Source organism: Stenella coeruleoalba (genome assembly GCF_951394435.1).
Source record: "Stenella coeruleoalba genome assembly, chromosome: 9".
NCBI lineage: Eukaryota > Metazoa > Chordata > Mammalia > Artiodactyla > Delphinidae > Stenella > Stenella coeruleoalba.
The window spans coordinates 71940046-71965431 of record NC_137155.1 but is presented as its reverse complement, the minus strand read 5'-3'; the positions used below and the strand labels follow the sequence as shown (position 1 = coordinate 71965431).

The 25386-nt window shown below is 33.1% G+C and overlaps 1 protein-coding gene across 6 annotated transcripts in view; it reads left to right on the top strand.

Moving 5' to 3' along the window:
- The window catches only part of TFEC (transcription factor EC), a 667358-nt gene that overhangs the window by 531596 nt on the left and 110376 nt on the right, over positions 1–25386 (top strand). For 3 of the 6 annotated variants that reach the window (XM_079931390.1, XM_079931383.1, XM_079931384.1), the window contains one exon: positions 6241–6324. The exons of 2 other annotated variants lie outside the window; for them this stretch is intronic. The gene's annotated coding sequence lies outside the window, so the exon portion shown is untranslated. Of the gene's footprint in view, positions 1–6240; positions 6329–25386 lie in introns of all 6 variants that reach the window. One more of the 6 variants, XM_079931386.1, reaches the window with a different exon arrangement.

Genomic DNA, 25386 nt, shown 5'->3' with positions numbered 1-25386 from the left:
AATAAAAGCACCAAGGGAAAAACAACAAATAACATTCAAGGGAATCCCCATAATGTTAACAGCTGATTTTTCAGCAGAAACTCTGCAAGCCAGAAGAGAGTGGCAGTGCATATTTAAAGTGATGAAAGGGAAAAACCTACAACCAAGATTACTCTACCCAGCAAGGAACTCATTCAGATTTCATGGAGAAATTAAAACCTTTACAGACAAGCAAAAATTAAGAGAATTCAGCACCACGAATTGAGCTTTACAACAAATGCTAAAGGAACTTCTCTAGGCAAGAAACACAAGAGAAGGAAAAGACCTACAATAATAAACCCAAAACAATTAAGAAAATTGGTAATAGGAGCATACATATCGATAATTACCTTAAATATGAATGGATTAAATGCTCCAACCAAAAGACACAGGCTTGCTGAATGGATACAAGAAATGAGACCCATATATATTCTGTCTACAGGAGACCCACTTCAGACTGAGGGACACGTACAGACTGAAAGTGAGGGGATTGAAAAAGATATTCCATGCAAATGGAAATCAAAAGAAAGCGGGAGTAGCAATTCTCATATCAGACAAAATAGACTTTAAAATAAGGACTATTAGAAGAGACAAAGAAGGACACTACACAAAGATCAAGGGATCAATCCAAGAAGAAGATATAACAATTGTAAATATTTATGCACCCAACATAGGAACACCTCAATACATAAGGCAACTGCTAACAGCCATCAAAGGGGAAATCGACAGTAACACAATCATAGTAGGGGACTTTAACACCCCACTTTCACCAATGGACAGATCATCCAAAATGAAAATAAATAAGGAAACACAAGCTTTAAATGATACATTAAACAAGATGGACTTAATTGATATTTATAGGACATTCCATCCAAAAACAACAGAATACACTTTCTACTCAAGTGCTCATAGATTTTCCAGGAAAAATCATATTCTGTGTCACAAATAAAGCCTTGGTAAATTTAAGAAAATTGAAATTGTATTAAATATCTTTTCCGACCACAACGCTATGAGTCTAGATATCGATTACAGGAAAAAATGTGTAAAAAATACAAACACATGGAGACCAAACAATACACTACTAAATAACCAAGAGATCACTGAAGAAATCAAAAGATACCTAGAAACAAATGACTATGAAAACACGATTATCCAAAGCCTATGAGATGCAGCAAAAGCAGTTCTAAGAGGGAAGTTTATAGCAATACGATCCTACCTTAAATAACAAGAAACATCTCAGATAAACAACCTAAACTTACACCTAATGCAATTAGAGAGAAAAGAACAAAAAAACCCCAAAGTTAGCATAAGGAAAGAAATCATAAAGATCAGATCAGAAATAAATGAAAAAGAAATGAAGGAAATGATAGCAAGATCAATAAAACTAAAAGCTGGTTCTTTGAGAAGATAAAATAAATCGATAAACCATTAGCCAGACTCATCAAGAAAAAAAGGGAGAAGACTCAAATCAATAGAATTAGAAATGAAAAAGGAGAGGTAACAACTGACACTGTAGAAATACAAGGGATCATGAGAGATTACTACAAGCAACTCTATGCCAATAAAATGGACAATCTGGAAGAAATGGACAAATTCGTAGAAAGGCACAACCTTCTGAGACTGAATCAGGAACAAATAGAAAATAAGAACAGACAAATCACAAGCACTGAAATTGAGACTGTGATTAAAAATCTTCCAACAAGCAAAAGCCCAGGACCAGATGGCTTCACAGGTGAATTGTATCAAACATTTAGAGAAGAGTTAATACCCATCCTTCTCAAATTCTTCCAAAATATAGCAGAGAGAGGAACACTACCAAACTCATTCTACAAGGCCACCATCACCCTGATACCAAAACCAGACAAAGATGTCACAAAGAAGGAAAACTACAGGCCAATATCACTGATGAACATAAATGCAAAAATCCTCAACAAAAACTAGCAAACAGAATCCAGCAGCACATTTAAAGGATCATATGCCATGATCAAGTGGGTTTTATCCCAGGAATGCAAGGATTCTTCAATATATGCACATCAATCAATGTGATAAACCCTATTAACAAATTGAAGGAGAAAAACCATATGATGATTTCAATAGATGGAGAAAAAGCTTTTGACAAAATTCAACACCCATTTATGATAAAAACCCTCCAGAAAGTAGGCATAGTGGAAACTTAGCTCAACATAATAAAAGCCATATATGACAAACCCATAGCCAACATCATTCTCAATGGTGAAAACTGAAAGCATTTCCACTAAGATCTGGAATAAGACAAGGTTGCCCACTCTCACCACTCTTATTCAACATAGTTTTGGAAGTTTTAGCCACAGCAATCAGAGAAGAAAAAGAAATAAAAGGAATCCAAATCAGAAAAGAAGAGGTAAAACTCTCACTGTTTGCAGATGACATGATACTATACATAGAGAATCCTAATTATGCTACCAGAAAGCTGCTAGAGCTAATCAATGAATTTGGTAAAGTAGCAGGATACAAAATGAATGCACAGAAATCTCTGGCATTCCTATACACTAATGATGAAAAATCTGGAAGAGAAATTAAGGAAACACTCCCATTTACCACTCGACAAAAAGAATAAAATACCTGGGAATAAAGCTACTTAAGGAGACAAAAGACCTGTATGCAAAAAACTATAAGACTGATGAAAGAAATTAAAGATGATACAAACAGATGGAGAGATATACCATGCTCCTGGATTGGAAGAATCAACATTGTGAAAATGACTGTACTACCCAAAGCAATCTACAGATCCAATGCAATCCCTATCAAACTGCCAATGGCATGTTTCCCAGAACTAGAACAAACATTTTCACAATTTGTAATGAATCACAAAAGACCGCAAATAGCCAAAGCAATCTTGAGAAAGAAAAACAGAGCTGGAGGAATCAGGCTCCCTGACTTCAGACTATACTACAAAGCTACAGTAATCAAGACAGTATGGTACTGGCACAAAAACAGAAATATAGATCAATGGAACAGGATAGAAAGCCCAGAGATAAACCTATGCACATATGGTCACCTTATTTTTGATAAAGGAGGCAAGGATATACAATGGTGAAAAGACAACCTCTTCAATAAGTGGTGCTGGGAAAACAGGACTGCTACATGTAAAAGATTGAAATTAGAACACTCCGTAACACCATAGACAAAAATAAACTCAAAATGGATTAAAGACCTAAATGTAAGTCCAGACACTATAAAACTCTCAGAGGAAAACATAGGCAGAACACTCTATGACATAAATCACAACAAGATCCTTTTTGCCCCACCTCCTAGAGAAATGGAAATGAAAACAAAAATAAAGAAATGGGACCTAATGAAATGTAAAAGCTTTTGCACAGCAAAGGAAACCATAATCAAGACGAAAAGACAACCCTCAGAATGGGAGAAAATATTTGCAAATGAAGCAACTGACAAAGGATTAATCTTCAAAATTTACAAGCAGCTCATGCAGCTCAGTATCAAAAAAACAAACAACCCAATCCAAAAATGGGCAGAAGACCTAAATAGACGTTTCTCCAAAGAAGATATACAGATTTCCAACAAACACATGAAAGGATGCCCAACATCACTAATTATTAGAGAAATGCAAATCTAAACTACAATGAGATATCACCTCACACCAGTCAGAATAGCCATCACCAAGAAATCTACAAATACTAAATGGTGGACAAGGTGTGGAGAAAAGGGAACCCTCTTGCACTGTTGGTGGGAATGTAAATTGATACAGCCACTATGGAGAATAGTATGGAGGTTCCTTAAGAAACTGAAAATAGAACTAGCATACGACCCAGCAATCCCACTACTGGGCATATACCCCGATAAAAGCATAATTCAAAAAGTCCTTTACCACAATGTTCATTGCAGTTCTATTTACAATAGCCAGGACTTGGAAGCAACCTAAGTGTCCATCGACAGATGAATGGATAAGGAAGATGTGGCGCATATATACAATGGAATATTACTCAGCCATAAAAAGAAACAAAATCGGGTTATTTGTAGTGAGGTGGATGGATCTAGGGTCTGTCATACAGAGTGAAGTAAGTCAGAAAGAGAAAAACAAATACTGTATGCTAACACATATATATGGAATCTAAAAAAAAAAAAAGGTTCTGTAGAACCTAGGGACAGGGCAGGAATAAAGACGCAGACGTAGAGAATGGACTTGAGGATGCAGAGAGGGGGAAGGGTAAGCTGGGACGAATTGAGAGAGCGGCATGGACATACATATGTCCATATATACTACCAAATGTAAAATAGATAGCTAGTGGGAAGCAGCCGCATAGCACAGGGAGATCAACTTGGTGCTTTGTGACCACCTGGAGGGGTGGGATAGGGCGGGTGGGAGGGAGACGCAAGAGGGAGGGGGTATGGGGATATATGGATATGTATAGCTTATTCACTTTGTTATAAAGCAGAAACTAACACATCATTGTAAAGCAATTATACTCCAATAAAGACGTTAAAAAATAACAAACGGAAAATGAAATAAAACAACAACAAAACCCTTTGTTTTACAACTACCTTAAAAAATGTGGAATATCAGGAAGATGAGATAAGTGAACGTAACTAAGTTTCTGATATTAATTTTTTTCTGGGTCAGGTTATATCTATAACAAACTTTTAGAGCTTGCATTTTTTTCTTACATATACCAACCTATGCATGTATTTTCCAACATCAGCTTAGATCTTGTTTCACTATTAGAGCTTCAGAAATCAATGAAGTTATGAGTCGGGAAAAAGGTAGGGTTTTTTTTTTAAATAGAAAGTGAGAGATTATTTTAGGTATAAACAGATGTGAGGGAAAAGAGTGTAAAACATGAAATCACAAAGAGAATATGCATTTGGTATGTGCAAAATGACAAAGCAACAAAATTAAACAAACAAAAAGAAGCAAAGAACAAAAGTGCACCTGCTCTAAAACCGCATAGCAGGGTAAGTCATGTATTAGATTGTAGACTAGGTAAATATAACCTTCAGAATTCAAAGCCTCAAATTCTGCATTCTTTATTTTTTTGCTAGAGCCCTTTTTTGCTCATTTTGTTTCCTTGTGCCTTTATGTTATCTCTTCCTCACACGTATGTTCTTGAGAAATTTTCTTTTGCTTTAAAAAACAAAAATGAAGCCTCTTGTATGAACTGTAACTGTAGATTTTTCTTTTACTTTCCATTTTTTAAGCATGTATTTTCTATAGACCACACTGCAGGGTTCAGGTATCCTCTTACCATGGTTTCATGGATGTCACGTATTGTCTCTTACTAGGAAATTATCCCTGAGGACAAGGCCCAAGTTTACTGCTTTCTTTGAAACTTCAAAGTATTCATCTGCTGATGTATTAACTCAATAGGTACTCAGTAAATTTAATTGGTTGAATAAATGAGCCAATGAAAGGGATGCAAATTCTTTTACCTTCGTTAAGAATGGTTAATCTATTCTTGCTTAGGATCTGTTTAAATTGCTATAAGGGCATTTGGTGGTGCTGTTTGTTAATCTAACTTGCTTTTTGTTTGTAGAACCTATGGAAGTTGGCTGATTAGCTAATAATGATCATACTTTGCAATATACTTTTTGGACACAGGATTAGAGATCCAGTTTGGCAATTACTCAGTGACTATTCAAGTGGCCTATATTTTTTACATTAAAAACATATGGCTAAAGAGAGCAGTAGTGACCATCATGGAAATCTGCCTTGTTTACTTGGTGGAGATGGCCCAATTCAAATTAATTAAAGTTATTAATGTTGTGAGTTTCTCCTTTAGCCTTGGCCATTATTTTAAGTCAGAAGAATACTACCAAGCAAGAGTGTATATTGAGCAAAACTTTAATTAATACACACACACACACATACACACACACTAATCTTCCTTTTTAAAGTTTGGTTTTAAAACTTTACCATAATGGAAAACAATACTTTAGCTAAAAAGCAAAATGCTAAAATATCTTATTATGCTTATTTTGCCTCAGGTAACATATTTATTTTAAAATTCATGGGATACATGAAAGATGTATTTGGCAAGATTTTTGTCTATTAAAATCTGCAGTTCCAAGGCAGTGTTTTAATCCTATTAAAGCTAATTGAATGGATTCTACAGGCTTTGTCAGTAAGGTGAAGTTCAAGTTGTAACTAGTATTAAAGGAAGAAAAATGTAAGAATCAAATAGTAACGTGTAACTTCTGCCATTTATTCTTTCCACTTGAACCTAGGGCAACGTGCAAGAGTGCTTTCTGAGTTCACAGGGCAGTTCGTTGGAGACACTGGATGAGATCTGATCTCTGAAAGGACAATTAGTAGGTAAAAAAGACCCCTGTGTTTGGAAGTTTAAATTATGTCTTTATGGGTCCAGCAGCTCTACTGGAGACAAAGGTCTGACAGTGTTTCCATTAAAATACCACTTTCCAGAGCAAACACTGTCAGTGTAAAAATTTGCTCCAGGCTAAAGTTGGCATCAAGATTCTAGCCTAGAAGCTATTTTGTTTCAGAAATTCATTTGGGCCAGTTTAGCTTAATGGTTAGAGGGGATAAATATATGTGTCCAATTGCTTTTTATTTTAGTGAAGTTATGAAATATCTTTTATCAATGCCATGTGCAACTGGACAGTTTTTTTCTATACAACTAAACAGACTGGTTTATAAAAAGAACAGTTTGGAATGAAGCACATTTTCAGTCTTGGATGATTTTGTATATTGGGCTAAAGGATTAGTGTTCTTGTTTATTTTTATTTTTATTAAAAAAAATTCATGTTGAAGGTGTTTCTCCATTTAGAATGCAACTCAGTCAATTTTGACATCCATTTTGAAGCTAAATATCTTTGAGTCTGTGTTCTTATTCTCCCATGGAAAGATTTTGTGTACAAATAATACTGATTTTTAATAGCAGAAACATTACCAATGTTTATGGATTGCTTATATTAAGAATCTCATGTTAGTGATGACCTAACTGAGGGAAAAACAAATTGGGGGAAAATACAATCCTAAACTTTTATGTGAAAGGCAGGACGATTAATTTATTTCACCATTTACACAGTATTTATTTTTATTTAGGATCTTACATTATTTAATAGGTTTTACAGCAACTGGAAGCTTTGTATAGTCTAACCTGTAAGATTTTAGAAAGACCAGTTTTCATGCTAACACTATTTCCCACTGTATTATTCCATGTTCTTCACACAATTCTGATCTATATAATGAATTTTTCTGGAGGATTTTTTTATGCATAAAGTCTTGCAAAAAAGAGTATTTTCTGTGTATTCTCTTTTAAGTCCACAATTCAGATCTCTAGAATAGCCTCTGATCTTTTAACATCACATGACTATTGGTAAAACATTTTTGAGCATCTGCAAATTATGTATGTCTTATTATATTTAAAAATGTATACTGGTAATATTATACTAATATACTTCAGATAAAAATAGTTTTATCTTTGAGGAAAAAAAGCAGTAGTAAATATTCTAATGCTTTCTCCTTCCACCCCAGTGATAAGACCTCACCTTGAAGACAAGCACCCTTGATATCTGGAAGAAGTCATATTGGTCCTCTGAGGTTTGGAACTTCTTCGCAGAGGGCTAGATTTATGTAATCCAAACCTTGACATGAGTATTCCTTGAAATTTCCAGGGATACTGGCTAGTAGAATAGGGAGAAGGACTTACCCTCTTCATTTTAAAATCAGCTTCTTCGTACATTCTTATCTGTGTGCATCCTTCCACCATAGCTAGTGCTTGACATCTACCTAAATCAAGGCCCAGCTTCAATAATCCTCCTTCAGAGATACTTTGCTTAGTTTTTTTCACCCTCAATGGGAATTAATATCTCTTCTCCTAAATCATCATTTTAATCTCTATTTTAAGAGTAATCAAAGCTGCCTTCTATCAGCTTAAAAAATATATATCTATATTCCTCAGTTCACTTGATTATTTTTTAACCTATAAGGCTAGTGTATATTTCATCATTATATCCTCATCAATGTCAGTGATTGTGATTTGTACCTGATGGTGGTTCAATAAATACTTTTGGCTAACCTCTTGCTCAGGCTACTACAAAAACTTTTAAGTGGTCTCCTTGCTTAAGAGTCCACCCTCTGCCATCATCTTGCATATTGTGACACATAACATTCCTGAATTAGAGGTCCAGTTGTGTCATTCTTCAACTAAAAAGTTTCATTGGCTACTCTTCCAAATAAGTGTTTACTCTTCATCTTTGTATTGTAGATCTTAAATAGTCTGGCCCATTCCTACCTTTCCAATGTTACTTCTTTACTACTTGTTGTGTACCATATTTTCAGGACCAGGTATGATACTCACTATTCATCACATATGCTTCAGGCTTCTCTGTGATAAATACTATAGAGTAATTATAGGTTCAGAGGATAGAGATCATTTCCAGTTACTATAGATTTAAGCAAATACATGCCAAAATCATAATGAAATATTGATCTGATGATAATGCACTGTAGTGTGGTAAATTTATAGTTGGCTAGACATCTACAACAAAGAGATTAATAATGGAAGGAAGTAAGCAACTTTTCCAAGTTTGTACAATCATTAGGTGAAAGAACTGAGACTTGGACCCAAGGCTGACTGTGTCCAGAATCCTTTTACATAACTAATACATTTCCCTCTCTGTCTCTCCCATTTTCTCCCACCCTTCTCACTCCCATCTCTCTGTCTGTTTCTATTACATACATATATACATATAATATATATATGTTTCTTTATTCATATTTTAGGTGAAAATACTAAAGGCATACATATTTCAATTATCTTGAACAATTGGCTAAGATGAAAAGTAACTAATACAAATGTTAAACTTGTCCCTTAATTTTTTTAAATCAACACTGAAAGTACAAAATTGTGTAGACACTTTAATATTAAATTATGTGAAAAAGAAAGTGGTTTTAGCTGACCACACACAAAAAAATAACCAAGATTTATCTAAACCTTCCTGTGTACTAGGGAATTTTCTAAGATTTTTCATATATTGTTTCAATTGATCTTTTCAACAAGCTCAGTAAGTGGATACTGGTCTGATTTCCACTTTACATATAAAGAAACTGAGGAACACAGATGTTCACTATTCTACCTCATTCTTTAGTTTTCCAGTGCCCAGTTTTGGAGATGTATCAGTGATTAAGGCAGCTACTTTCATCAGAGAGCTGGCAGTCTATTTGGAAAGACAGAGGAAAAAGGGAGAATTACAGGACAGTATGAAAAGTTCCATAATGGGTCAGCCCACAGTTCTATAGAGATAGCTATGGGTGAAGGTGAGAGTGGTTATCCAACCCACGTTTTGAGAACACGAGAGAAAGCTTCTCACATAAATTTATCCCAAAGTTAAAATCTGGTAAATGAGAGATAGATAGCCTGGAGCAGTAGAGGGTGAGGAAATAGTGCTCCTGGCAGAAGGAGCAGCAGGTACAAAAGCTCTGAGGTGAGAGAAATCATGAAGAACTTGACAATAAAGTCATATAAAGCATCATGAAGGAATAAATATAGTATCTCAGAGACTGGATTTAAGGGAATTGTGATAGCAAGTATTTTTTGAAGGACTGTTGTAGAAAGAAAATAATCTTCTTCCACATTTTTCCAAAGGAAGAATGAGAAACAGAAGTTAAGATGTTAATTACCATGTTAGAATGTGGTGATTTACAGTTTAAGATTAAAAATAAACACTTAAGCTATTAGATTGATCCAACAGCAGAATGGGTTTGAGATCTCTGTTACTGGAGGCATTTAATAGCAGTCTGAAAAATTTTCCTTTTTCATGAATAATCAAAGGTTATATTTTTCTTTCTCTCACTGGGAAGGAACTTAGAATGTTCTCAAAGATACTTTCTACCTCACCCACCCCTGAAAACATTACTAGATTGGAAAGTGTGCTGTTTAGAAAAGGACAATGGAATGTAGCACTCTAAGTTGCTGACTACAGAATCTATAGAAAAGGGGATATATCTGATAATACTTGAAGTTCAGTTTGTAAGCAGTCTTACAGTTCATGGATCAAAGCCCTATGTACTTTGGAGAAATAGTGAAAGAATATAAAATTATGGTCTTTGTTGTATACAATTTCAGTTTAGATATGAAGAGTAGGATATATTACAGACAACACTAGTCAATATTTTTTAGGATTCTAGACATTCTATTTTGATAGGGTATTTGTTTTGGAGGGTCCTAACATTAATGCAATTTTAATTTTTAAAATTTTCATCTGAAATAGTCCCTTAAAAGAGAAATAATTTCATGTGAAATATGAAATGGTTTAGTACAATATTTAAACACCATTTTAGGTTCTGAAGAACCTAGGGGCAGGACAGGAATAAAGACGCAGACATAGAGAATGGACTTGAGGACACGAGGAGGGGGAAGGGTAAGTTGGGAAGAAGTGAGGGAGTAGCATTGACATATATACACTACCAAATGTAAAATAGATAGCTAGTGAGAAGCAGCTGCACGGCACAGGGAGATCAGCTCGGTGCTTTGTGTCCACCTAGAGGGGTGGGATAGGGAGGGTGGGAGGGAGACGCAAGAGGGAGGGGATATGGGGATATATGGATACGTATAGCTGATTCACTTTGTTATACAGCAGAAACAAACACACCATTGTAAAGCAATTATACTCCAATAAGGATGTTAAAAAAAATTAAACACCATTTTAAATATAGTTTATGTTGAATAGATGTATTTTAAGAACAGTTTTATTGATATAAAATTGAGGACCCAAGGGTGTGAGTTGGAGGTATGGAAATTTATAACATTGGCTGAGATGCCTTCTCTTCTTTGACATCTAACTGATTATGGATCATGTACCAAAGAGTTTTGCCATAAAACTCCCAGTGATGGTTCAAATAATGGCAGATTAAGCCAGATAGTTAATGAATTTACCAATGGAAAATAGCTCAAATATTATTGTTGCTGCTCTAAGGATGTCACTTCACCTCTTTTACAGCATTTGGCAGATTCAGAACTATCTCACTCATACATCCAGAGGGGATATATCAGAAGAATACCTTGTGAGATATGAGGAAGCAAATGTGGAGGCATAAATTACATAACTAAACAGTTTCCAATCTATATCAGTTCAAGCAGTTTACTAGTAGCTTATAAATAGGGGAGGGAAGTTTAAAGTCATGAGTTGGCAGTACATTCTACTTTCTCTCTTTCCTATGGAATGCTGAATTATCATTCTTCTAGAATCTGATTCCTAAAAATAAAATGCAATGTTCGTGAAGTATTGATATTGTCACCCTGCATTTGCTAACACTTCATTGCAGGACAATGAATTTATTGTGTCTTATAGAATTACAACTTGGGAAAAAGTGGGGAGGGTAATCGTAAAGAAACATTCAAGATCTTAAAAAATGAGGATAAGAGCAATTGAATGGTCATTTGGAGTTGGCCTTTTTTCAATTTCCCTGGTCCTAAATGTGGCATCATTATTTTAGGATAGTACCCATAACATGACTAGCCAGAAATAGAGAGAGGAAAAATATTTAGTTTGACAAACTGCGCCAGGGGAGATGAAGGGGTTTGGAATGAAGCAAATAAGTTCTTTGAATTCTGCAGGGGGCAAGAGGGAGTTAAGGGGGTGCTAACATCAATCTAGAGCGCCCCTCTTTACTTCAAATGTGGAACTTTGAGTTAGATGAAAATCATTAGAATGAAACTACATTTTAAAACTATCATTTACCTTTCATTTATATTAAGAAAAAAGAGCTTAATACCTTAATTAATCATGAGTGAAAGAAGTTAAATTTAAAAGAGAATAATTGGCATTCTAAAAATTAGAAATAGGCAAGTCACAGACTCTGAAAAATGTATTTTTGCAGATGTTATGTAAGAGTCAATTAATTCATGGAACTATTTTTGCCATCCTAGTGTTAGTGTTACAGCATCTTATGAAAGAGAGGTTAAAATGATACATTTAATAACTTTGGAATCATGGTTGGTTATTTTTGTGTTAGCTTTATTAAAAGGTCAATCTGAAAAGTTCTGTCATTGATAGGACTGTGAATGAACTAACCAAACACATTTAATACAGGGTTGCAGCTAAAGGTGACATCTATGTAACTCTGAATGAATGATTGGTATAACTTCACTGGCACTAATCATTTCATTTTGGCTTCATCTTGGGCTTGTATTATTCTTGTGACATTTAATAAAATCTATAAACCAACTTAAAAAGCTTATTCAACAATTATGTACTTTGGGCTTTTAAACGTATTTTATTTAAGCCAAGAAGTTATTGGCCTCTTCTTTTGACACAATTGCTTTGTGGAGTGTAGGATTCTATCATCTGTTTAATGGAGATTAACAATTGGAATCTATGTGGTCAAATTAGTTCTGTAAATTAGAGTCAAGTAAGTTTTATGGGTATATGCAAAGAACGCTCTCCATCACAGAAGTAATTAGAAGATTTATGGAATTCCTACTTAAAAACTGATCTCTGGCTTCGCTTCTCTTTTAGTTAAAAAACCCATTAATGTATTCTTCTCAGCAGTATAAAAAATAATCACATCATATGCATTGTTCCTTAAATAAGTTCTTTTCATAGTCTAGAACACCCTGCATGATCTGGTTCCTATTTTCCTAATCTAGCCCCCAGTCATTCTTTTCCCTCTCACTATACTGCAAATTGGCTTAACAGTTTTTCAGACTTAGCTTGCTCACCTCTAATGGGGAGCTTTTGCATATACTATTCCATCTGCCCTGCTCTTTGCATGCAGGGCCCCTTTTCATTCTTCAGGTTAATGGTTCTGTTTGTCAATGGGCCTCCTTCTTCAAGGCAGCTTCTGTTTGTTACTATTTATGTTAGCATTTGCTTATCTGTTGAAATTTTGACAACTCCATTAACCTAAAGTTCTGTGAGAGTAGACACTCTTTTAAGCTCATTCACCCTTTGTCCACAGCAGCCAGCAAATGCTAGATATGTAGTAGCTGCTTAATTAATTGCTATTCAATGAAAACACAACTGCAATAACTGAAAATAAATTGAGTACTTAATTAGTGCATAGCTCTGAAATAGATGCTTTCAAACAATTGCCAGATACTATTGAAACTGATACATGAAAAGCAATGGATTCTTGAAGGTTTTGAAAAAATATAAAGACGTATAAGGCATACTCAGGAAGCACTACAAGGCAGGATTATTTACTTTTGGAATTATATTTCAGAATTATAATAATGGTCAAATATTGAAAATTTACAGAAACTGTGTAGACTCACCACAGGTGATTTCTTTAAATATCCTGATAATAATTGGGATTAGTTCATATATTACGGGGACCTCAATACGACATGTAAAAACTAAATCTCAGTTCAGATCTTGGCTGACAAATGTGCAAAAAGTCATTTTTATTAGAATGGGCTGTGACTCAGTGTAGGAAGGTGGAATAAATAATTTAATATTGCTGAATGTTCAGCAATTTGTTAAAGAATTTTTATGTTATAAATAATGTATTTATGACAATTAGTACAGAAGAAAATTTAATTGTGTCATTAGAAGTTTATGAAAGATTATATCATGAAATAAGTTTTAATCAAATCTTAAAGTTGCTTGGTTTATTCTGTAGGTAACCCAGTGAAAATATTTTAGGCAAAGCTCGAAAAGATGCTGGAAGGCCAAGCAAAAATGCCAAGAATTGGGTTAATTGGCATAATACAAGGTGGCTGGGCACAGTTGGGGAAAGTGTCAGAGTAGGGAGAATCCCTACCAAGAAAGACTGTTTGTGCAATTAGCTCTCTGAACTTTAACCCTTCCAGAATAATTAATGAGTAACAGAGGGGATCAAGACAAAGACACAAAGTGATATGGTGGGTGCTAGCAAGTAATACATCAAAGAATGCTTGTAATTGGCCCTGTGGCTTTCATTCTTTGCCCTATTTCTTTCAATCCATTGACTCAAAATAATGGGTTCAGGTTCATTATCAACAGGTTTTTAGCTGTAAGAGTACAGCATTACAACAAAGCTTGGATTGTGGCAGTGTTGATGGCTAAGTAAGAAGTTGTAGTTGGTAACTACACTTTGAGGAGGGAAAATAACAGATTCCTTCTAAATGAATCAACAGCTTTTACGCACATATTCAGAATCTTGAAAGCCTTAAATTCTCCAACTCTACAATGCTGGAATATGATTGGTGTGGGCAGGTATGTGTATTTCTATTTGAATGATTGATGTTTGAGGCTGTGGTGAAAGGTTTATCATCCCTATATTATTTTAAATGAAACTGAATTATTGGTATATGACACACAAAGACACCAAGGGTTTTGTCACTCTAAGCCTGTAACTGTAGATTATTTCTTATATAAGTTTGCAGAAATTTTGATTTCCTTTAATTATTTACTTTAGATCATAATGGGAGAAAATTTGGACATTTCTAATACAAGTGGTCTGATTTCTTTTAATTTAGTGAGCTAAACTTAATAAGAACTTATATTGTATACAAGATATGTATATAGTTTCAAGATTTATACTTTGTTATTTTATTTAATTTTGTGTGATCATTATGTAAGGCAGGGTAAATTTTATTTTTGTACTTCAATACTTAAAAATATCTTTATTAATCACTCTAAAGTCTTTAAAAATTAGCATTGCAGTTATTAATTTATATTACTATACCAGTACAGGTAATTTCAGTTGTAGAAATTAGATATCATTATGCAATTACAGATATCAGAATCTAAAACTAATTAATGCATCTAATGTTTATCATTTAAAATTTCAAATATTTTCATGGTGCTTAATATTATCATTTTATCTAACTAAAAATTTAGCTGTATATTTTGAACTAGAATTTTATTAAAAGCTTCTGTATTTTCAGCTATTATATTGTCTTTCTCAAAAGGATATCATTTACTGGTAAACAAGCCATCTATTTGTTGTTAATGTTGCAATCAAATTTCTGTCAAACTTTAAATACATATTGGAGTCAAATACTGAATATTAGATTGACTGAGTTAGACATTTAGCTTCGGGATTCTCATTCATTAGACATCTATTAAAATGTATTGAAAATGATTGATGGAGATGAGATTCACTAGATATATATGTATGTATATGTATATGTATTTTTGTATGTTATATATGTAATTTTATTGTGAGATAATAAAATTATCTCACAATAATGAAATTATACTAATTACCTAGCATGTATCTGCTGAGACTACAATTTGCCAACAAAATATTTATGACATTATCACTAGTTCATATGAGCATATCATTGGAAATCATTATGCTTATGATCATGATTCACTCTAACAAATCTATGAATTTACAAATTTAGCTTTTACATTTCCTGGTGGACAGTGTTTCACTTAGCATAGTTTCTTTTGTTTTAGATCATAATGGTACATTAGATTTTAAAAGAGGAAGATACTCATTTTTAAAAATCAGTAACAGAAAGAACTTTTTCATTTGGTTAGTAACTGATTCATTAATACATAATATTGGCCAAGTATTTCCTATAGTGAGTTAAAATGTCCTTGGGCTTAAAAGTTTAGAGTTTTAAAGACTCCTTAGAGAGCATTCTTTGACTTTAGTTTATCAAGTTAATCTAGAAAAAGGTCCTCCTAGCTCTAATATGCTATGCTAAATCTGGGTGAAATAGCAAATTTTGGAGTGAGGCTTTGGAAGATTTGTCTTTCAGCGTTAAATTCTCCACTTACCCTGAAGCAAATGTGTATGTATAACATTCATTAATTCTGTATGTGTTTTATGCTTTAATAAGAATTAATTAAGCATTTCCAAATATAACAAGGATTCTAATGGACGGATTGGAAAATCAAAGATGAATAAATGTGTTATCACTAAGCTCACAGTCTACTGAGGAAAACAGATGTGTAAACAAATAATAACAATACAACAGTGTTCAATACTGTAATGAAGATATGAATAAAATTCTTCCCAAGCAGAAGAAAAGAACCACTAAATATACCTGAGGGGGTCTCCTAGAAGACTTCATAGAAAAGGTGGCATCTAAACTTGGGTCTTGATTGAGAAATAAGAATTAATCTAATCAGACAGGAAAGGTGAGAGGTGGAGAGGATGTATTATACAAGGTTACTGAGGCATAAAGAGCATACTAAGTTCAAATAGCAGCAAGTTGCTTGAAAGATTACTTTGAGTACTGAGTACTGGTTGGGAAGTTGTAGGGATATTAGGCTAATTTGTTGTATGGGGTCAGGTTGAAAAATACCTGAATCTATGCTAAAGATTTTGGACTTAATTCTGGGAGCTATGGGGGAACTCTGGAATATCTCTCAGAGCATGCTTTAGGAAGACAAGTGTATCGGCAGTGAGTAGCTAGTCTGGAGAGAGCAGAGACTGGTGGCTGACAGCAAGGACTTCTGGGAGGCAGCTATGATTATTTAGACAGTAAACTATGACCTAATCAACTGAGGCAAGGGCAAGGAGAAGAGTAGGAAGGATTTAAAGAAGATTGCTGAATGGTTCCACAGGATTTTGATACTGCCATGTAAAGAAGATGGTATAGCTGAGAGAAAACCCTGAGTTTTTTTTTTTTTTTTTTTTGGTGTTTGAGACATTGTAGGTGTAATATTTCTTTGTGGGAAAATAATGAGATGGACATTTAAAAAATAGCATCATTGAGATATAATTCATATACTATTCAGTTCACCCACTTAAAATGTACAATTCAGTGTTTTTTTTTTTAAGCATATTCACAGAGTTGTGCAAAATCACCACAATCTAATTTTAGAATGTTTTCATCATCCTCCCCCCAAAACACCATAACAATTAGCAGTCACTCCTTGTTATCCCCATTTTCCCAACTCTGGGCAACTACTACTGTGCTTTCTGTTTTTGGTCTATTCTTGTCATTTCGTATAAATGGACTCATACAATATGTAGTCTTTTGTCACTGGCTTCTTTGACTTAGCATAATGATTTCAAGGTTCATCCATATTGTAGCATGTATCAGAACTTTGTTCTTCATTCTTTTTTGTTGGCAAATAATATTTCATTGTATGAACATATTTCATTTTATTCATCCATTAATTGGTTGACGGATGTTTGGATTGCTTCTACTTTTTGGCTATTTTGAATAATGCTGCTATAATATATGGGTATAAGTTTTTATGTGGAGGTATTCTCTCATTTTCAATTCATGAAGGTGTCGAATTACTTGGTTTTTATAGTAACTCTATGTTTAACATTTAAAGAACTGCCAAATTATTTTCCAAAGTGACTGCACAATTTTACATTCCTACCAGAAATGCATGAAGGTTCCAATTTCTCCACATCCTCACCAACACTTGTTATTGTCTGCCTTTTTGTTATAGTCATCCTGGTGTGTGTGTGTGAAGTCCTTGTGGTTTGGATTTACATTTTCCTAGTGAATAATGTTGTTTAGCATCTGTTCTTGTGCTAATTGGCTATTTGTATATCCTCTTTGGAGAAATGTCTATTCAAATTCTTTGCCCATTTTTAAATTGGGTTCTTATAATTTTTTTTAAATTTTTGAGTTGTAAGAATTCTTTACATATTTTGGATAAAAGCCCCTTGTGAGGTGTATGATTTGCAAATATTTTCTCACATTATGTGGGTGGTCTTTTCACTTTCTTGATGGTGTGTTTTGAAGGACAAACATTTTTAATTTTGGAAGTCCAATTTATATATTTTTTCTTGTATCACTTGTGCTTTGAATGAAACCTCTAAGAAAGCATTGCCTAACCCAAGGCCACAAAAAGTTGTTTCTATGTTTTTTTCTAAGAATTTTATAGCTTTAGCTCTTATAAAGTCTAGGATCCCTTTTCAGTCAATTTTTGTGTTTAGTGTGAGTAAGGTGTTCAGCTTTATTCTTTTGCATGTGGATATCCACTTGTCCCAGCACCGTTTGTTGAAAAGATGATTCTTTCCCATTTTACTGTTTGAGCACCCTGTTGAAAATCAATTGACCATAAAGGTAAGGGTTTATTTCTGGACTTTCAATTCTATTCCATTAATTTATGTCTATCCTTGGCTAGTACCATTGTATTGATTACTGTAGTTTTATTGTAAGTTTTGAAATTGGGGATAGTAAGTCTTCCAACTAATTGTTTGTTGTTCTTTTTTAGTACTTGTTTTGGTTATTCTGGGTCCATTAAAGTTTGATATGAATTTTAGGATCAGTTTGTCAATTTCTGCAAAACAGCCCACTGGGATTTTAAAAGGGATTTTGTTGAATCCGTAGATCTATTTGGTACACATTGCAGTTTTAACAGAGTTGAATATTCTTATCCATAACCATGGGATATCTCTTCAAATATTTAGAGCTTTGTTTTCTTTCAACAATATTTTATAGTTTTAGTATACAAGTCATATTTTCATTAAATTTATTCCTAAGTATTGTTTCATTTTGGTGCTGTTGTAAATGATATTGTTTTCTCAATTTTATTGTTTGCATTGCTCATTGTGGTTTATAGAAATATAATTTTTGTTTATTGATCTTCGTATCCTGCAACCTTGCTGAATTTATTTATTAGTTTTAATAGTTTTTCAGTGGATTCCTTAGGATTTTCTGTGTACAAGATCATGTCATTTGCAAATGTAGATAACTTTTCTTCCTTTCCAATCTGGATGCCTTTTATTTATTTTTTTAGCCTAATTGCTCTGGCTAAACTCTCTAGTACAATGTTGAATAGAAGTGGTACAACATCCTTCTCTTATTCCTGGTCTTAAAGGGATAGCATTTAGTCTTTCACCATTAAGTATGAGCTATGTTTTCTTCAAAGATACCCTTTATCAAGTTGAGGAAGTACCCTTCTATCCCTAGTTTGTTTGTTTGTTTTTTTGTCATAAAAATGTGTTGAATTTTTTCAGATTCTTTCTCTGCATCTATTAAGATGTTCATGTGGTTTTGATGGGATGGAATGAAATTTAAAAAGAATTAGTCCATGGATACACATAAACACAACATTATAAGACTACTTAAACATTTTTGTAGCAAACATTTTATTGTTAATATGTATTTTTAAGAAAAATGTTTGGGCCCAAATACAAAGGCATGATCTGTGTATTCCATACTTTAGTCACCCATACTGAATATCTCTTTCTGTATAAGATTTAAAATACATTCTTTTTGTCTATAAAATAAAAATTAACCAATTTTATAAACACGCACAGGTATGAAACTGCAGCTATGTTTTTTGCATGTGTGCATTTTCAATAGAGAAAGAATAAGGGCTAATCTTTGGGAAAGAAGTGAACAATGAATAAATTTACTTCATAGAGTCTTGTTTGTATTTCAGTTATGACAAAAACACATTTTCTTGTTTATGTAGTACTAAGTATTTTACTTAAAATGGTGGCATACATTACTAAAAATGGGTTTCTACTTTGATATGTGGTATTTAGACTTGAGAAAATCAAGTGCATTATCATAGACAGTGAGGCATTATAAGCAGGTGTTTAGATCAGAATATGCAATTATTAACATTTATAGGAGAATTATTTAAAATGAGATTTGTGTATTATGTGGCAGCTGCAGAATTTCTCACTATACCCTTTACATAATTATAACAATCATTATAAATAGACTAAAGAAATCTCTTTATATCTAATAAAGTATACGTTTTAGGAAAAGGAAAGAGGGATATTTTAGAAATTCAGTAGTTATTCTTAAAATAATAAGTCATTCTGAAATGTACCTTTGATTATATAGTCTATTAAAATCTCAGTTCAAGATAAATATTTCTGTATTGCTACATACCTGAGTTGCCCTTTAAATGCCTAATACCTTGATTCATATTCAGGGTTTTTTTTTAACTTTAGTCTGCCTGCTGTGATGAAAGAGTCATCTCATCTTGTATTAATTTCATTTGATATATAGAATATCATTATGTCATAGCTGTTGGGTAAGCTTAAATTTCAGAGAATCTCTAAATTTTAAAAGTAATATTTTACATTTTTCTTGTGTTGGGTGTATTTTTCCTTTTCATAAAAATATCTATTTTAGCATCACCTAATATAGTAAAAATATTAACTTGTTGAGCATCAGAATATTTTAAGAATTCCCCTTCTTATACAATAACCAAATAAAATAGCTTAAAATGTGTATATGCATATTCCTTATCATTTGAATCTTTGCCTTTTTTTCCTTTAATCATTATGCATGGAGAATACAGATCATGTTCAGATTTATAGCTTAGAGGAATATTTTAAGTCGATTTCATTGTGCATTACTTGAGTGAGCATGTGTGTGTCTATGTGTTGCTTTGGGGTTTATGCCCTTACTTTTTTGTTCTGTCTTGCTCTTCTTAGAGGATTATTTCTTCAGATACATTTTTGAAAAAGTATTTTTTCATGCTTCTCTGATAATAGTAACATGAATAGTCACATTGTTAAATTTGATTTTAACTACATGATAAAAATATCGAAGAGTGCACCACAGTTTGGTCATAAGAGAACGTTATTACTTTAAAATGAAATTTTGTCATTGAAACTTCAGTTTAGATCTAATAGACACTTGTGTTTATTGTTATATATATTAAAAGATGATGTTTCTAACCAACTGCCAAATAGAATATGTATGTTGAATGTGTTTCTTTTTATTTCTAATGTGTTTATGTTTTCTTCAGATTTATCTCATAACCTAATGATACTCATTTCTGAGAGTATAATACTAGATTCTTAAGTACCAAAACACTAAAATACCAAACTCTATAACTTTGTATTAGGTGATTGGAGAGAATTTATTTGTTTATAAATATTACATTTATAAATAACCTTATTTTTTCAAACAAATACATGTTAGGAGATTTTTGTAGAAGTCAACAAAAATGATCCATTTGTTTGCTTTATTATCTTGTTTTGTCTGGTGACAAAAAAGTAATAAATGAATATACTTGACATTTTAATACAAGGAAGCATATTGAATTTTATAGGTTTTACTAACAATTAACAAGGTTGGATTTCTTTGCAAATTTTGAAAATGGCTTTGTACTTATACACACACATTTATATTGCTTTTATATTGCTTTATATACGCATACATTTATGTATATATAAAATAAATACATATGCATATTATATTTTTATATTATTTAATAATGATTTTATTTTATTTTATATATGTATATGCTTATATATGTATTTATATTGTTCTGAAGAGCATATCTCAGAGAAAATTAGAGTATACATCATCACTGGAGACTAAAAATGGTTAAATATCTTGATATATTAAAATTAGCCCAGACCAGTAATTTGAGGTAAATTTCTAAAAATATTTTAAATTTGATTAGTAGAAAGATTAATTTTGGTTGGCAAAAGACCATTTAGGAAGCTTTCATAATTTTTCAGACAAAAAACCATGAACCCATCAACTAAAGCAGGGGCAGTGAGAGTGGAAAAGTGGGAAGGTTTTTAAACTATTGATTAACACATAATGATATAGGATTAAACATTAATTATGACATCTCTGGAAAAAGAAGCAGTGCTCACTAAAAACCTATATGCATAAATCATGCCAATCTAAAATTATCGTTAAGAATCATGACAGCAGACTATTACTTTGTTGATTAATAGTGTTTTATCAACCTGGCAGTAAAGCTTTAGCAGCATTTCAGAAAATATAGTCTTTGAACTTTTCCTCTTCAGGATTTTTTATCATCAACAAGAAGAGGAAATGTGCATCAAATGTGTGCATAGGATTACTCGACCTCTTCATTTCTTATTGAGTCAATTCTGATGAGACATAATTTTAGGAATTTGTAAATTTTATTTTCAAAATCAGAGTCTTATAATATTCTATAATATTCTCTCATTACTTTTTTAGTCTCTTCTTTATCTTTGGTTATGTTCCTCTTTTAATTGATTATATTGTTTATGTTTTCTTTATTCTTTTAATCCATTTTGTCAGAGATTTGTCTGTTTTGTTAGGCTTTTTTTTTTGCCCCTCAAACAACCAACTTCAGCTTTGTTGATCTTCTCTAGAGTACCTCTGGGTGCTATTTCATTGAATTTTAAAAATGATCACTCTTTCTATGCTCAACATTTTAGCCAAGAATCAAGTATGGAGAAATGTAACGTTTGCTAACCCCACATTTAACAAATATTAATGAATTGTATGTATCTATTTTTCCTGTTGTCTAAAAGTTGTGTTCTTATTTCTGTTACTTCTTCATGTTGTGTTTGTATTCTTTTTTATTATTTCAATGTGTTCAAGTACAGTATATCCTATTCTTGGAAATATTCTTAGAAAATATGTGTTATTAAAAATGAGAAAGTGGATCTTTGTTACATAGCCTGCATATAAATTAAAGAACAGCTAACAGATTTTCTGCAGTTGCTTTATGACTTTGGGATGTATGTTTTGCCTTTTACTTTTAGATTTATTATTTATTATTAAGATTTGTGAAGGCAAAGCATTCTTTTCTGGTAGTGTTAAAGTAATAATTAAAATTTTATTTCATAGATGATCTGTTCATATACAAGTCAACCTTTCTCCCACTTTATTAGTTATTCCAAAATTTTCCAGTCAAATTATCTAAAAAATCTATAGCTACAGTGTATTGTAATATTGTTTGGAATATTAGAACTTTTAGTGTCAGGGACTCAGCTTAATTATTTCTTTGACATAGATGGTATGTTTTCTAGCTTTTTGTCTTCCCATTTATTTATACATCCACATTATACACCCACAGTTTACTCTCCTACCCTTTTAGGTTTATAGAGTCAGAATCTCTGAATCCTTGTTTTTAAGTTGCACTTAATGTAATACTTAAACTATTTCCAAGCTTAGCAACATTGAAATAGTTATTAACCCTGATTTAGGGAGATCAGGGCTGGGCTTACAGGAAAAATAATTAATCATCCTGTTATACAATGTAAGGGAAACAGAGACCTCCAAGTCTCCCCACCGCCCTCAAAAATACAAAAATGTAATTGCTTCTGTCTTGCTAGAAATCCTCATTTCATTTGGCAACACTCCTTGAAAGTCTACCAATTAAACATTCATTTGTGATATTAAGTATTCCCTTTCAAAACAAACAAGAAAAAAATTCTCAAATAGTGCATATTTATGTGGATTTATTCTTTTTTAAGTATATTAAATTAGAAAGATAGAGTAGGACTTCTGAGAGGAGAAAATGGTGAGCAAATTCTAGGTCAAGATTTTCAGTGAAGGAAGGGCTTAGGTGATGTCAGTAGTGCACTGTGAGTTAAAACTGAGAGGAGAGCTCCTCCCTTTTCCTACTCCCTCAGGAAATTTAATTTACCGAAGATCCATTTGATAGCACTGAATGTTGCAGGTTAATGGCCAAAGAGATTATTAGGTGGAGGAGGACTGTGGTATTAGTGCAAGAAAGACTTTAGTCAACACCATACCTTTTCACTAAAAGATAGATTATTTGAGTGAGTTTGGGAATAATAGCTATGAGTAGTACATAGTAAATCTTTATGTATGTATGTATGTATGTATTTATATATGGCTGCGTTGGGTTTTCGTTGCTGCACGCAGGCTTTCTCTGGTTGTGGTGAGCGGAGGCTACTCTGCATTGCAGTGCATGGGCTTCTCATTGCGGTGGCTTCTCTTGTTGCAGAGCACGGGCTCTAGGAGCGCAGGTTTCAGTAGTTGTGGCTCACGGGCTCTAGAGTGCAGGCTCAGTAGTTGTGACGCACAGGCTTAGTTGCTTCGTGGCATGTGGGATCTTCCCAGACCAGGGCTCGAACCCGTGTCCCCTGCATTGACAGGCAGATTCTTAACCACTGCGCCATCAGGGAGGCTCCATAGTAAATCTTAATAAATATTTGCTTAATTAACAAATAAATGCATGATCAAAGAAGGTAGAAGCAAGTGTCAACATTCAAAGCCATTGAGACAGTATAATGTGTCATTAATTGCCCTGTGCACTTGCTCTAAGCAATACAATGTGAAAATCAGTTGAGCAGAATGCTTGTAGTCATGGATATCCAAAATTCTTGGTGGTTTGACTACAGGTTTTTCCATATTTCTCTTGTCCTCATTTCTTGTCTCACCTTCTCTTCCATAATCCAGAGCTAAGAATGGTCAACATTTCACTCAAGGTGCCCTTGTGGTTTTGCTGAAATCAGAGGCTATACAAACATTCTCAAATTAGCACTTGAAAATCATTGGTTCATCTCTGCCTTATACGTGGAAATATCCATGAAAAATAGGTCTTGCCTAATCATCTGAAATGAGTAAATCAAAGTTTGTGGAAAATCAGGGAATCCTGAGTAATAAAAGCAATGAAAGATAAAGAGCTTGTCCTGCCTCGTGTTTTACAGCCTTATCCTTCTGCACTAGAGGGGCTGTCCCAAAGATCCTTCTAACTCTCCCCTTTATAAAACTCTATATTAGAACAATAATAATTAGAATCTAAGAAATGTTAGTAGACAAATTGGAGTTTAAATGTTCACTTAAAATGTATTTTACATTTTATATAAACTGATCACAAAGCTCATTATATTATTTAATTTTTATCCTTAAATACAAATTATTCTTAGGTGAGAGAATGTTAAACTCTCAATATTTCACTTGAAATCACCTCTTGGCCAAGATGAACTATGGTCTTACATAAACTGTACATTGACTTTAATGGGTCATATATGCCTACTGTGTAAACTATGCCTAGGGAATAATTTAGTAGACTGTAGATTGCATTATCTTCTCAAGACTACTAGGGTACCATTCAGCTTCCTGACACAGTAGACATAATTAATGTTATTTATTCAGTTTCAGATATTTAAAAAAAAATTTAAGTTCATTTTTTAAACATCACATAAAATAATTACAGTTTAGCAAACTTGTTTTATCTGAACTAGTTTAACACTTCCCCAGCTAAGTTCAAAGTTCTCGAGCATTTTATTTAAACTTTTCCTAGGCTCATTACAACTCAGAGAAAAAAAAATTCTCAAATGTAATTGAATATTTTAAAATTAGTATATGTATTGCTATTCAGATTTATCTCAAACACATATTCCCTGACAGTTTAAAAAACATGATCTCCTATTTCATCTCCCCTACCCAGAATTACAAACTAAAAAAAAGTCTTATTTTCTAACATATTAAATGTTGATTAATCTCTTAGGGAGGAACCTACTTTAACCTAGATCTAAAGAAACATTGTAAATTGTATTAATTTCCAATGAGAAATGCAAATACCAAGGGTGCTATATATTTGTGTCCTCTGATGAGTGCATATAATTTTTATAGCTTTGTGATAGGCCTGGTTCAAATGTCTAATGGCGGCAGGTAATGAAAGATGGGTAAATTCATTTCCTCAATAGGGACAGAAGAGCCACCAGGGCCATCAGGCTGTGTTATGTAAATAGGGCAGCTTCTTCCTTGGGTAGGCCTTGAATTGACATTGCCAGCATTCACCAGGAAGATTCTAATTTTA